The sequence below is a fragment of the Cavia porcellus genome, unplaced genomic scaffold, assembly GCF_034190915.1.
Source record: "Cavia porcellus strain 051 isolate PalLab524CR breed Dunkin Hartley unplaced genomic scaffold, mCavPor4.1 scaffold_50, whole genome shotgun sequence".
Taxonomy (NCBI): Eukaryota; Metazoa; Chordata; class Mammalia; order Rodentia; family Caviidae; genus Cavia; species Cavia porcellus.
In genome coordinates this window covers 4,430,584-4,443,180 of record NW_026947533.1, presented here as the reverse complement: position 1 = coordinate 4,443,180, position 12,597 = coordinate 4,430,584, and the positions used below count along the sequence as shown (strand labels likewise).

General features: G+C 38.0%; 1 pseudogene; it reads right to left on the bottom strand.

The window, feature by feature from the left end:
- Positions 1 to 1,365: 1,365 nt before the first annotated feature.
- LOC100734569 (olfactory receptor 9G19-like) lies at positions 1,366 to 10,361 on the bottom strand (annotated as a pseudogene).
- Positions 10,362 to 12,597: the final 2,236 nt, after the last annotated feature.

Here is a 12,597-nt window from a genome sequence, read left to right as displayed (position 1 = left end):
TGTTGTATAATGTTTAAATTATATCAATCTCCTCAAATATTTGTAATTTTTTTACAAAAACACATTGAAGATCCTTTTTTCTTGCCCTTTGAACTACAGAGTAGATTGTCATAACCTACAGTCACCTCTTTATGCAACAGCACAGCTGAAGCTGCTCTTTCCTGTCTATAACCCCGTTTGGAAGCACACATTGATAATTACATAGAGTCAGTTCCAGTACCAGGTCTATAGCTGAACAGCCCTGTGACTTTGCTTACTTGAACTCTGTACTTCACTCTCGTTCACTGTTATAAAGTGTGTAACCCTCAGTCCTCTGGTGCAGAGTTGTAATGAGCTCTAAGTGGGTTAATTAAATATGGGTAGCATAGAGACTGACGGATGATCAGACAGGTCTGTTTTTCTCTACCTGTTTTAGTAGGAAGCTTAAGATGCTACATTTTATACACAGCTTCAGACAAGAAATGCTCAGTTTATGGAAGGATATGGAAACTTTCTGAGTGCTCACCACAAATCAAAGATAGCCTACAGTTTTCCAATATCTGCTCTTTAGTCAGTCACACGATCTGTCAGGAAATTGTTAGTCATTTCATTTTTCTCATCAGTCTTACAAGAAAAAGGGACTTTCTGCAGTAAAGCTGATAAATGGATTCCATAATTTTAAAATCATTATCACTCTAAATCTTGTCATCTTCCCAAGTTCCAATTTAAAGTTCTATAATGCTAAATAATATCAAATAGTATTTCCCAAGCTTTTTAGTAATTGTTAATTAACCAGTAGACCAAGTTTCTTGTATCAATAGAAAAACTAGTGTTAGCTTTTTTTCTAGTGGTGATAATAATCAGGTTTTTCTCAGTGAACATGGAATTTGCACTTTCCTCACCAAATTCATACTGGGGCATCTTAGCAGACCCCTGCTGGCAGCTGATCATCCTTGGGATAATTCTAGCTATCTACTTGGAAACCTTGTCAGAAAATTGACCCTGGTTGTTTTAATCCAGGTTAACTCCCGGCTCCACACACCTATGTACTTTTCCATCGGCAGGCTGTCATTCTTGAACTTCTAGTACACCTCTGTGTACACTCCCCAAATCCTGGTCAGTTGTGTTTCTAAAGATAAGTGCATTGCCTTGTCTGGATGCGGGGTTCAGTTGTTTTGCCAAACCGTCCAACAATCATTGTTTTAGGTATTCATCCAATAAAGTGGAAAAGTTAGTTCTACACTAAGACTGCTATTGTTGCAGACCTGTGTCTCTTGCATCACTGTGATATTAGGGAGAGTGCTCAGGAGTGGTGTGGATTGCAAAATGACAACTGGTAATAAGACCAAATATGGTTTAAATCCATGGAACATATGTGCCTCTGGATTACGCGTCACCCCAAGGAGTATTCTCAAGGGCGAATATGTCTTCCAAGTCCTTTCCCTTGGGCAGCACAGCAGTGCAACCCTTAGGAGGAGAAACAGTACCACTGAATTGAATAAAACAGATTATGAACAGCAAGAAAAAATTCACATCGTAGGAGCCCATGTTTCCTCTGCAAGTCCCTCTGTCCTGGCCAAATGACAGAAAGTGTTGCATTTTTCCCTGTGGGCTTGAACTAAACCAAAGCTTTAGATATCACCAGGCACTGATACCTTAACACTTAAACTCCCTGGGCTGGGTCCCCTATCCCCACAGTGCAGACAAAACGAGGTTGGATATCTCTTGCCTTGTTATCCTTCGCAGTAACATACTGCTAACCTGATACATCCTGTGGGCTGCTCACCCTGGCATTTAGCACATCTTGGAGGCCCAATAGGGCCTGGTAGGATGATTTATGGTACTGCCTGGGGGACTTCTCTGCCATGGCTCTTGGGGAATCTCTACCACACTTTCCAGGGTAAGGGACACATTCTAGAACCATGCTGCTGTTTTTTAAATCAAAATATTTTAACTATGAAAAAAGGACTTACTGTTCAATTTTCAAAGTACAACTGATATCTTTAATGTATTATACAATGCCCTTTATAAGAATACAGGTGAAAGATTAAGTTTTACAAGTCAAGAGTTTTTAGCTCAAAGTTTAGAACTTTATTATTGGAAGAATATCACAATTAATGACCAGTGAATGTTAGTAACATTTGTTAAAATAAGCCACATAAGAAGAATAGTGGACAGTGAACCACTTGTCTTATCTGCAGATTTCTCAAATTTCATATTTTATCATATATAAGTGTTCTGCTTATTTCTACCAAAAATATCTTGACAGGCCCTATTCATCTGTCACATAGGAAACCTACCAGTAATTGATTAGCTAAGATTCACTTTCCAAATATCAGTGATCTGTGGTATATGACTTTATCACATCCTTATATTAATCATTATGTAGAAAAAATGGGTTAATATTTAGAGGAAAAGTTATTTAAACATTTGAAAGTATATATAAATAAATAAATACTCAGTATACACATTAAACCCAGAATCATTTTTTGAAAACTATATCAATATTAAGGGAATCTACAATATATACCAGAGATGATAGTTTAATCACTAAAACAAAATAGATAAAATAATACAAAAGAAATATTTTGGTTAAATTACATTTAATAGAAATTGATTTTTTTTTGACAATAAACTTTCCAGCCTTTCTCTTGAAGTAGTGTGATATCACTTAGCAGTGATGGGAAGAATGCATATGAATCAGACACAGCCTGTGCTAACGAGTTTTTCAGAGCTTGTTTCATATCTTTATTCCTCAGACTGTAGATAATGGGGTTAAACACGGGGAACATCACAGTATCAAAAGTGGCAACCATCTTGTCCCTCACAAGAGAGTAGCGGGAGCTGGGGTGAGTGTAGATGAAGAAGATGGAGACAATCTGCAGGGTGACAGAGACAAGATGGGAGGGGCATGTGGAAAAGGCCTTGAGGCAGCACTGGGTGGAGCAGATCCTCAAGATGGTGGCAATGATGAAGAGGTAGGAGGCCAGGATGAGCAGGGTGGGGGCAATGACATTGGAGGCCAGCAGGAAATACAACACACACTGGTAGCTGTCTCTCACATCACATGCCAACTTCACCAGGGGTGGTACATCACAGAAAAAGTCATCAATGATGTTGTCTCCACAGAAATCCAGAGTGAATGTGTTACTGGTTAGGAATATTGCATTGAGGAAGGCCCCAGCATAGGAGAATACCACCAGACAGATGCACAGGCTCCTGGGCATGGCCTGAGCATAGAGCAAGGGGTTGGCGATGGCCACATAGTGGTCATAGGCCAGCAGGTAACATTCACTGTAGCACAGCTCATCACAGAAGAACTGGGTCACACAGCCTGCAAACGAGATGCTTTTGTCCTCAGAGAAGCACATTACTATTATGTTTGGGGTGTAGATGGAAGAAGACAAAAGATCCAGGAAGGACCTATTTCCAATGAAAAAGTGCATGGGTGTGTGGAGCTGGGCATCATTACAGATCAGCATGATGAGTATGTTGTTTCCCAGCAGTGTCACAGAGTAAACATCCTGGAATACCATGAACAGGATCAGCTGCATTACAGGGTGTCATGAAGCCCAGCAGGATGAACTCAGTCGCTGTGTGACTGCCCCCTCCATCACTCCTACAGTTCACCTAGGGATGGAGTAGACAAGAATTTGATTGTACCTCCAGGGCCAGAGCAGTTGTGCTCTCTGTTAGGCTCTGATATTTAGTTAAGGCTAAAGGGGAATCTGCCTCCTATGGTTGGTGTGTGGGACTTGCCTAAGCATTAATGTTCTCATTACCATGGCACACATTTAATATCAGGCATGTTAAAGTGGCTTTGGAGGCCATCTTTTTTCTCAAGGCATGCATCTGCTTCCAGTGTCATTTTAGACTCTTGAGATAGAGCTTCAAAGATGACATGATGAAGTCTTATTCTATAGAGTCTTTATTCTACAAGGAAGAACTTTATTAATAAATAAATAAAACCGTAACAGCAGATAATGTTAATATTAATGTTCTGTGCTGCTGGAAAGTAAAAGTTGATGAAAGACTCATGCTTAACTGGACCGGTTGAATGTAAATCCAGAGAAAAAATTCCCTTTTACCATTTCCAGCTAGTAATGGGCAAGTTGTTCTGAACCCATGAAAACTGGGAAGTTGCCCGCAGTTTGAGAGGTGATGACTAAGTCTATTTCCACAATTACAGAAGACACTGTCCCCTCCACTAGGAACCTTGAACATCTTTGTCATAAATCTCAGGGAACAAACTTGATGGAGGATAAGGGTGATGCTTGCTGGTGACTGAGAAGTTAATGTTTCTTTTTATGTCAGATTTTAAAAAGTTACATCATGGTATATATATATGAGGTCTAAACTCTGGGAGTTAATTGTATTTTCCAATCTCTGCAATTAGTCATGGACATTAGTCTTAAAACCAGTTATCCTAAGTTGATTTTGTTTCTAACAGTAGCTCTGAATCATTACATTGAGAAATCTTCTTTTTAAGACAAATCTTTTTAATATTTTCTTTATGATCATGAAATGAAACTTAATGTCAGTGTATTCAGTTGTGCACAGTCATGTATGCCTACAGTCATCTATAAGTATTGTCACATATAAAAGTCACAGAAACACATTTCAAAATTCTTACACAGTTTACAAAAAATTTAAAATTACATGCCATGCATTAACAATATAACATACTTATGATTCTTTATAAATATTTTAAATTATAATACCAAAAGAGAATTATTTAGTGGAATATATACACATAGTGAAGTAGATAATACATGAGGAATCACCGTTGTTTTATTGGAGACTGAATCACGAGAGGAATTTCCACTGTTAACATGCTTTTACTGACAAGGCGGACAACTCTTGATAAATTTTCAAGCAGAAAAACAGCAGTCCTTTTTCAATTGAAAACCCCTAGATAAATTGGCACATAGAATACTTTGCAAAATGTATTTTTTCCTGTGTTTTTAGAATGGTGTTTTTAGAATGGTTACTCATGTGGAGTAACGCTTCAGTCCATGAATGCTGTAATTTGTGAACAATTTGATTTGCACACACAAGTGTTCAGCAAAGTTTTGCTTCCCTAGAGAACTCTGCACTAGGTGATGAACACAATTGTGGACAACTTCCCAGCAGGAACACATAAATGCAGCTATGGTCCCAAGAACTGTGGAGCAAAGGAAGTTCATGAACCGAGGTACTACTGTAATTTTAGACCTTTACAGAGCACAGTGTCTACCAGGATTTGATGTAGGTGGAGGGACACCTTTTCACGCACAGCTGACTATCCTGTGGATCCTGGGTACTTTCATACTTGTCTATTACATAGCATGTAGCTGGTAGGGCTCTAAATTTGTGACAATTAAATATCTCAATATGCACTCAAAAGGTGATCAACAAGGCTGTTGTTGTGTGATAAGATGTTCTAATCCAAAGCTTTATAGTGATTTGTGAATATTTACAGATATTTCTGGGAATTATGTGAAAAGATAGGAAATAATATTAGAATATCACTAAGTCGTCAAATTACATATAGTGATATATGCTCCATTTATTTTTTTCTACTGGTTTTGGGGTCAAAGAAAGGAAAGAACTGGGATTCTGAAAATGGCGGCGGGCTAGGGGATCGAGCGAAGAGTCTCTCCAGAGAATGCATACTCGAAGCTAAAAAAAAGACAGCATGGAGAGGGCCAGACAAATCGATAGCGATTCTTATTAACCAAGACAGTACAGCCGGAGGATTTAAAGTCGTGCTGAGACCTTCAACGCTGATAACGGGAGGCTGCAAATCCCGCTCCCTTAAATCAACAAACTGACTTGTGGACCCAGCACGAAAAGCTGAGTTGCTTTTGGTGACTGCGGGAAACTGAGACCCGGACCGGGACTCCAAGTAGCAGCCAGTTCTGCACCGCTGCACCAGAGTGGATGTACAAAGCTCTGGCGTTTCAAATCTAAATGGTGCACAGATATCTGACCGGTCAGCGCTGTGCCGGGAGTGCAGGAAAAGTGGACAGCTTGGTGTGCGGCGGTCCCGGAACGAGGACTTGCACTGGACTCTGGTGAGTACAGAGAACCCCGGGGCTGCTGGGTTTGGCCAGAGAACAGCTGGCCCGCCACCACGGGGAAATCAATAACACAGAGTCTGATGCAGACATATTAGCCTGGCGGCAGAAACCGCAGCTTGGTGACATCACCAGGTCCCCTTGTAGGGAGGGCTGGTGGAAGACATCTTGAGTCCTGGCAGAGCAGATTACTTGCTGGCTTCAGCTCCACACAGAGAACTTAGTGGGAGCCATCTTAGTTTTGGGCAGATCTGCTATTCTGGTGCTCCTGTCACAGAGAGGTTTGGAAGAGAACGGCTGGGACTTGGGCAGAATCCTGTGCCATAGTGACATTACTCAGCTGCTTCTGATACAAAGAGAACTGGCAGGAGCTACTGGGGCTAAACCAAGCCTCTGCTTGGGGCCCAATAAGCGGATACAAAATAGTCACAACTCAATGACAACCAGAAAGTACAGCCTAATTTATGAACGAACTGACACAGAGGCTAGAGACTAGACTGTACCTCCCCTGCATCCCAGCCTACCCCAGATAACAGCAAATTGGGGAGGACAGCAAAAACTCAAGCCAGCATGCTTCTGAAAGGCCCTAAGCAATTCAGAGAGGGCCAGAGAACTCCAGGACAGTCTGAAAGAAACCAGAAACATGACAAGAGATAAAAATTTAAAAAAATCTCCAGCTGTTAAACAGGAGAAAATAAACCCAAGAGAACTAAACACTGAAGAGAACAAACACAGTAACCATCCTCTACTCGACACAGCATCAGCCGAAATTAAAAAGTACTTACATGATCTCATAGAGGAATTTAAAGATGTACTCCTGATCCAAGTGAGGCAAGATATAAAGAGATTAATTAAAGAAATGACAAGCCCCGCCCAAGAGAACACAGATGGAAGAACTGAGGAAATCAGAAAAGAAAGAGAAGCATCTGAAGAAGAATTTAAGCATAACTTAGAATACATGAAACAGATCCAAAGAGAATATCAGGAAACTAAAAACTCCATTGAATATTGGCAAAATGCCTTGACAGAAACTAAAGACAACCTTCTGAAACTTGAAGAGAGATTTAGGGCTTATGAACATGAAAGAAAAAGCCTCTTAAAAATAACAAGCAACCAGAAAGAAGCAATTCTAAAACTGGAAGATGATAAAAAGATACATAACCTAAGAATAAAGAATGTGAGTGAGGAAGCAGGAACATCCAAAAATGAAATACAAAAAATATTCACAGATATATTAAAGCAAAAATTTCCCACGTATAGCAAAAAGAAATGATATCCAGATAAAAGAAGCATACAGAACACCAGCTACCTACAACCAAAACAGATCTACGCCTAGGCATATAATAATCGAGATCCCAGAAATCCACCAAAAAAACAGAATATTAAAAGCAACCAGAGAAAAGATGCAGGTTACCTATAATGGGAAATCTATCAAAATAACAGCAGACTTATCAACACAAACTCTTAAGTCAAGAAGGGAGTGGGGAGAAATATTCCAAGTCCTGAAGGAAAAAAATATGCAACCTAAGTTCATATATCCATCAAAACTCTCTCTAAAAATTAATGAAGAAATAAGATACTTTCAAGACAAGGAGGAACTGTGGGAGTTCGTGGCCACCAATCCAACCCTACAGAGAGCGCTGAAGGACATTACAGAGAAAGAGAAGAAGAGATATCAGGATTCCAGCTACAGTGGCAGAGAGGCCTCAGTGAACGGGGCAGACAATGGAATGAGGGAATAAGGTGGACAAATTATAGCAGAAAAGTGGAGTAGCAGACATGAGGCAGAGATGGTAAGCTAGTCTTTAGTAGAGACAGCTCTGAAACTATATTTAAAAAAAAAAGCAGAGGTCATTGCTAATGGTGTATAATGATTTAAAAGACACAGTAGTCCTAGCGCCATATTTAGATTGAATTAAATTTGTTCTGGTCTGTCCACTCATGTCAGATTTGAGGACACAGACCTCTAGAACCAAAAATAGCAGGTTATAGCATGGTAACTATCCTTACTTTCCTATTGACTTAGGCTGAAATCCTGTATTACTTACATTGTCTTACTATGACTGATCTTAATTGTATCTGAATCATAAGACTATTGGTTGGCCTTGACTGATCCTATTTGAAATCGGTATGCATGTTAGAATCAACCCTAAAAGTAGAGGAAACTACTCTGAGCATGACAAGATGTAAAGGATATCCATACTGGTATGAATCAGTAACAGCTCTCAAATACTACAGTGCAGTCAAGGTTAAGTTTTTATAAAAATAGGTGATAGTATGTTTAACTATAATAAGCCAGTGTTGTGGACAAATCTATTGAAAATAACAAGAGAAAACATAGTAGCTACGGAAGATCATTTATATTATAGTTTTATAAGTCTTATCCATTGCATGTTTTTCTAGGAAATTGTTTCGCTGTCTTGTTATGACTTGGTTTTCCCTATAATACAGAGAGGATAGGAACAAATACTCTGAGGAAGAGACCTGAAAAACCCGAGGCTTATTTTGTAGCATTATAATATAAATTCTAGCAATCTATTGTTTGCTGATTAGAATGACATTGGACTGGTTTCTTCAGCTCAACTTCAGCATATGCAGAGATGGGGACGGCTATCACAAAGAGAATGAGAGATGCGATGGTAGTTGCTATTGTCTTCCCTAATTTGGAACTTGAGGACCTAAAAAGACTTCATCATCCTGTAATGATTTGATTAGTTCTATAATATGCAATAAGTATATAAAGTGGGTGAAGTTAGGGACAACTATTTGTAAGAAGCTAGAGACAGTTAGATAAGGAAGATCTCCAGTGGACTTGCTTTGAAATCTGTATTTCTTTAAACTGTTTTTTATTTTTTTTTAAATGTTCTGTTCTGTTTTGATATGGTTAACCTTACCCTCTTTGAGATGTAAAACAAATAGGTGGGACTGATAATCATATTACAGAGCTTTTGTTCGATCATAGAGCAGAATGGTTTGTAGGGTCACTTTTTTGAATGTCATTCTAAATACTTTAATTCTATAACCTGAACAGCCATTTCGAAGATGACAATTTGTAACTTATCAACCGGCAATTTCTTACCTTTTGTTTGTCTGTAATTTAGTATTATTTCTACCCTTTCTTTTTCTCCATGTATTTTTTTTCGTTTCCTTTTCTTTAAATAAAAAAAAGAAAGCAAAGAACTTATTATTTTTACTTTCTCAATTGCATTAACTCCAAGTATACTGATTTTTGTTTGTTTTATGCATCTTATATTCCCAGTGTGTACAACAGAGCATGACACAGGATGGAGAAGGAGTGATCAGTGAATGCATGAGAACCTCACTCAGGTGAGAAATAACTTGACCGGGCTGATGTTCTGAGTGGCTTCACACGGTGCCATTTAAAATCCAAAACTACTACAGAATTTTGTTTGAAAAATCTACATGCTTTTCCTGGTACTATTAAACCTAAGGTTTTTTTTTTCTGTTGCAGATCCTATAGAAAGAAAAATGAGAAGAAACTAGTCCACAAAATAATCAACTCCATCAAATATTTGTTTATCAGAATGAAACAGGTGTGCAAAGATAGTGTTTTCCCTATCATCAACTGACTGTGACAGAGACCGAGAATATGGCAAATAAGAGCTGTCTGTATAGTGCAGGGAACGCTGAAAAAGCAATTGATTTTTATGCAGTGAACCAAGATTTAAGCTTACCACTAGTCAACAGTGTAAAGCCTCCATTTCCTTCTGTGTAAATAAGAATGATTTGTATCTCCCTTACATTGCTCTAAAGGAGTCAGCTCTACTAAAGGATGAGCAGAGTGCCAGGCAAATTGTTAACAGTTGAATAACAAGTGAGTCTCAATTTTTCTTGTTGTATTATATTAGTGGACAAGTTTTTGTAATTTGGCAGGTTGTATGTAATGCCTCAGAAACCTGTTTTGGTGAGAGCAGCACATGTTTGTGATTCGTGCTTGTTCCTAGATTACAATAAGAAATACTGAAATACATTCTCTTACGACTTGTTTTCATTTTTTAATTACAGGAGCCTGAACAGACATGTGTTTCAGTCTTTTGTGGGCAGTTTCTATAGTTGGGATCTTAGAGCATGTCATGTATAAAATAAATAGCACAGCACCACAAGAAACTATCTGTCCTATGTAACTACTGATGTCACACAGGAGTAAAGCAATGGTAATAACTTTTAATGTAAAACTTTTAAAGTGGATGTGATTTGTGTTTAATGCCACCTTCATCTTAGCTTCCAAGGTGCAATTACTCTCAGGGTCTATTACTGAACCCAGAGTGACTCTCCACCACTTTGACCCTGTCTTACCTCCATGCAAGGTTTTCCCTCTTAGGACTATTTCATCCAGCTAATTAAATTTTACTGCAGTCCAGTGCCTTTGAGATTCTTACGAAATTCATCATTTTCTCCCTTAAATAAATGCTTTGCAATTTGTCTTGGGATGCACACACGCGCGCGCGCGCGCACACACACACACACACACACACACACACACATACACAGAGTCAGGGTGTCCATTTCCTTGGTGTTTGCCTTGACACTTACTGTGTCTACTGGGAAAAATACTGAGCTCTGTATTTGTTAATCAGTCAACATGCTCAGCTTGCTAACATTAATAGGCTAAAAAGGAAATTTTCATAAAAAATTTTAAGACCTCATTTTCTGTTTAGAAATAAACTTTCTTGTCAGAAGTCTTCTGAAGAAACAAAAACAGAAACAAAAAAATTATGCCTCCACACTTTCTTAAAGAACAGCAAACTGAAAGAAATTTACATTTTTCATGACATTTTTTGTCCATTATACTAATATCTTCTTCTTCATTCTTATGCTTCAGTTTCACTTGAGATATTACTAGTGTGTGGTTTTGTTAGTGGAGCCTGATGGTTGCTTGCTTATTAGAAAATGTAGACTATTTTCTGCTTATTACGTGTGTATATTTTTCTTTTTATCAAAAATAGTGTGACGTTCTCCTATATATGTACTTCTAATATTTTCAGAAATTAAAATAGGAAGGTGATAAGGATAGTTCAAAAAAGACGCTTTGTTTATCACTTATCATTTATTAGTGTATAAGAGGATACAGGATTGATTGCAAGAAGCAAACAGATTTTCTATCTATACCATCTGAATTAAGCAATTTACCTAATATTTCTATGAAGAGCATCTCCATGGAATTCAAACCTGTTGGCCGAGAACCTTTTATGCCAATTTCCGGAATCCTAGGGTTATAGATTACTGAAGCCCCTTGAGAATCTCACAGTTTGCAGAGGAGCTAACAGGACAATTAAAACTATTTTTGACAAATCAGGTGCTGTTCAGGAAGATGGAGAAGAGAATTTGGAGACTATGCTTCCCTTGTGGAAAAAGTAAGCAACTATAAAATTATTTTCTCATTCTCTCTTGTGTAGAGGCTAAAGTAAAGGATGTATATAGAAGCACTACACATGTTCACAATGTTCCTAGGTACATATCTGCATGTGGAAGCACATGTGGCTGTCCATACCAGCATTTCTATGACAAGGTGGCTGTCATTTGCATCTCTGAATCCATTCTACAGCCAACACCTCCTTTTGCTGAAGAATCTTCAGCTGTCTTCACCAGATCAGTGGGTTTAAATAAGCTAGTGATGGTTATCTTGTATATACAAATAAGCAGAAACTTAAATATAGCTGGCTCATATTTTATTGATATGAGCAAACCTAGTAAATATAAGCAACTGTGTTCTTCAAGCTGTCCTAGCAAAATAGAGAGCTCTTCTCAGAATGGGAATGAATGGATAACAATGATGACAGAGGGCTCTACTGTACCCTGGTGAAGCAAACCAGTGTATGCCAGCTCTTTGTATTGATTAGAACTAAAAGACAATCTAGAAAACTCAACTATTAAGGTCCTCTCAAGTGATTAAGGAAAGGAAAAATTTCTGAATCTTACATTAATCAGTGTGGTCTGAGTCATCTTTAACTTTCCATTCTCCTCAGTTTACTGCACTTAAAGTCCAATCCATGTTTGTTTTGTAGATTGTTGACAATAAGTATTGATGAGAGCCTGTAACTCCTTAGTAAGCTTTTTCATTTTTAGTTTGTCAGGTTTTTATATATTTTTTATTATTAATGCATTCTTGTCCTTGGATTTAACTCATTATTTTTTGGTAAGGTGGAGGAGAGAGGCACACACACCCCAGTGCAGTCCTTAAAGGACTTGTACCCATCACATCAGAGCAGTAGGAAAAAATAAATTGGTCGGTATTAGAGGAGAGAGAAAAAAAATGAAATGTAATTTTTTGGGATGCTAGAATTATTACATAGTTCCCTATTAAATTAAGTTCATATTAAATTAAGATATTACTTATTAAAGATTATTAAAATTAAAGTGAATCTATATGGCATAACTACTCAATAACTAAACTAAAACAATGACGCTGACACAAAGGAAATATTTTGGTTGAATTTCATTTAATAGAATTTTTTTGATAATACACTTCCACAGCCTTCTTTGAAGTAGCAGGTGAAAAGTAATAACATTTATCAATGATAGGAGGAATGGGTGCTAA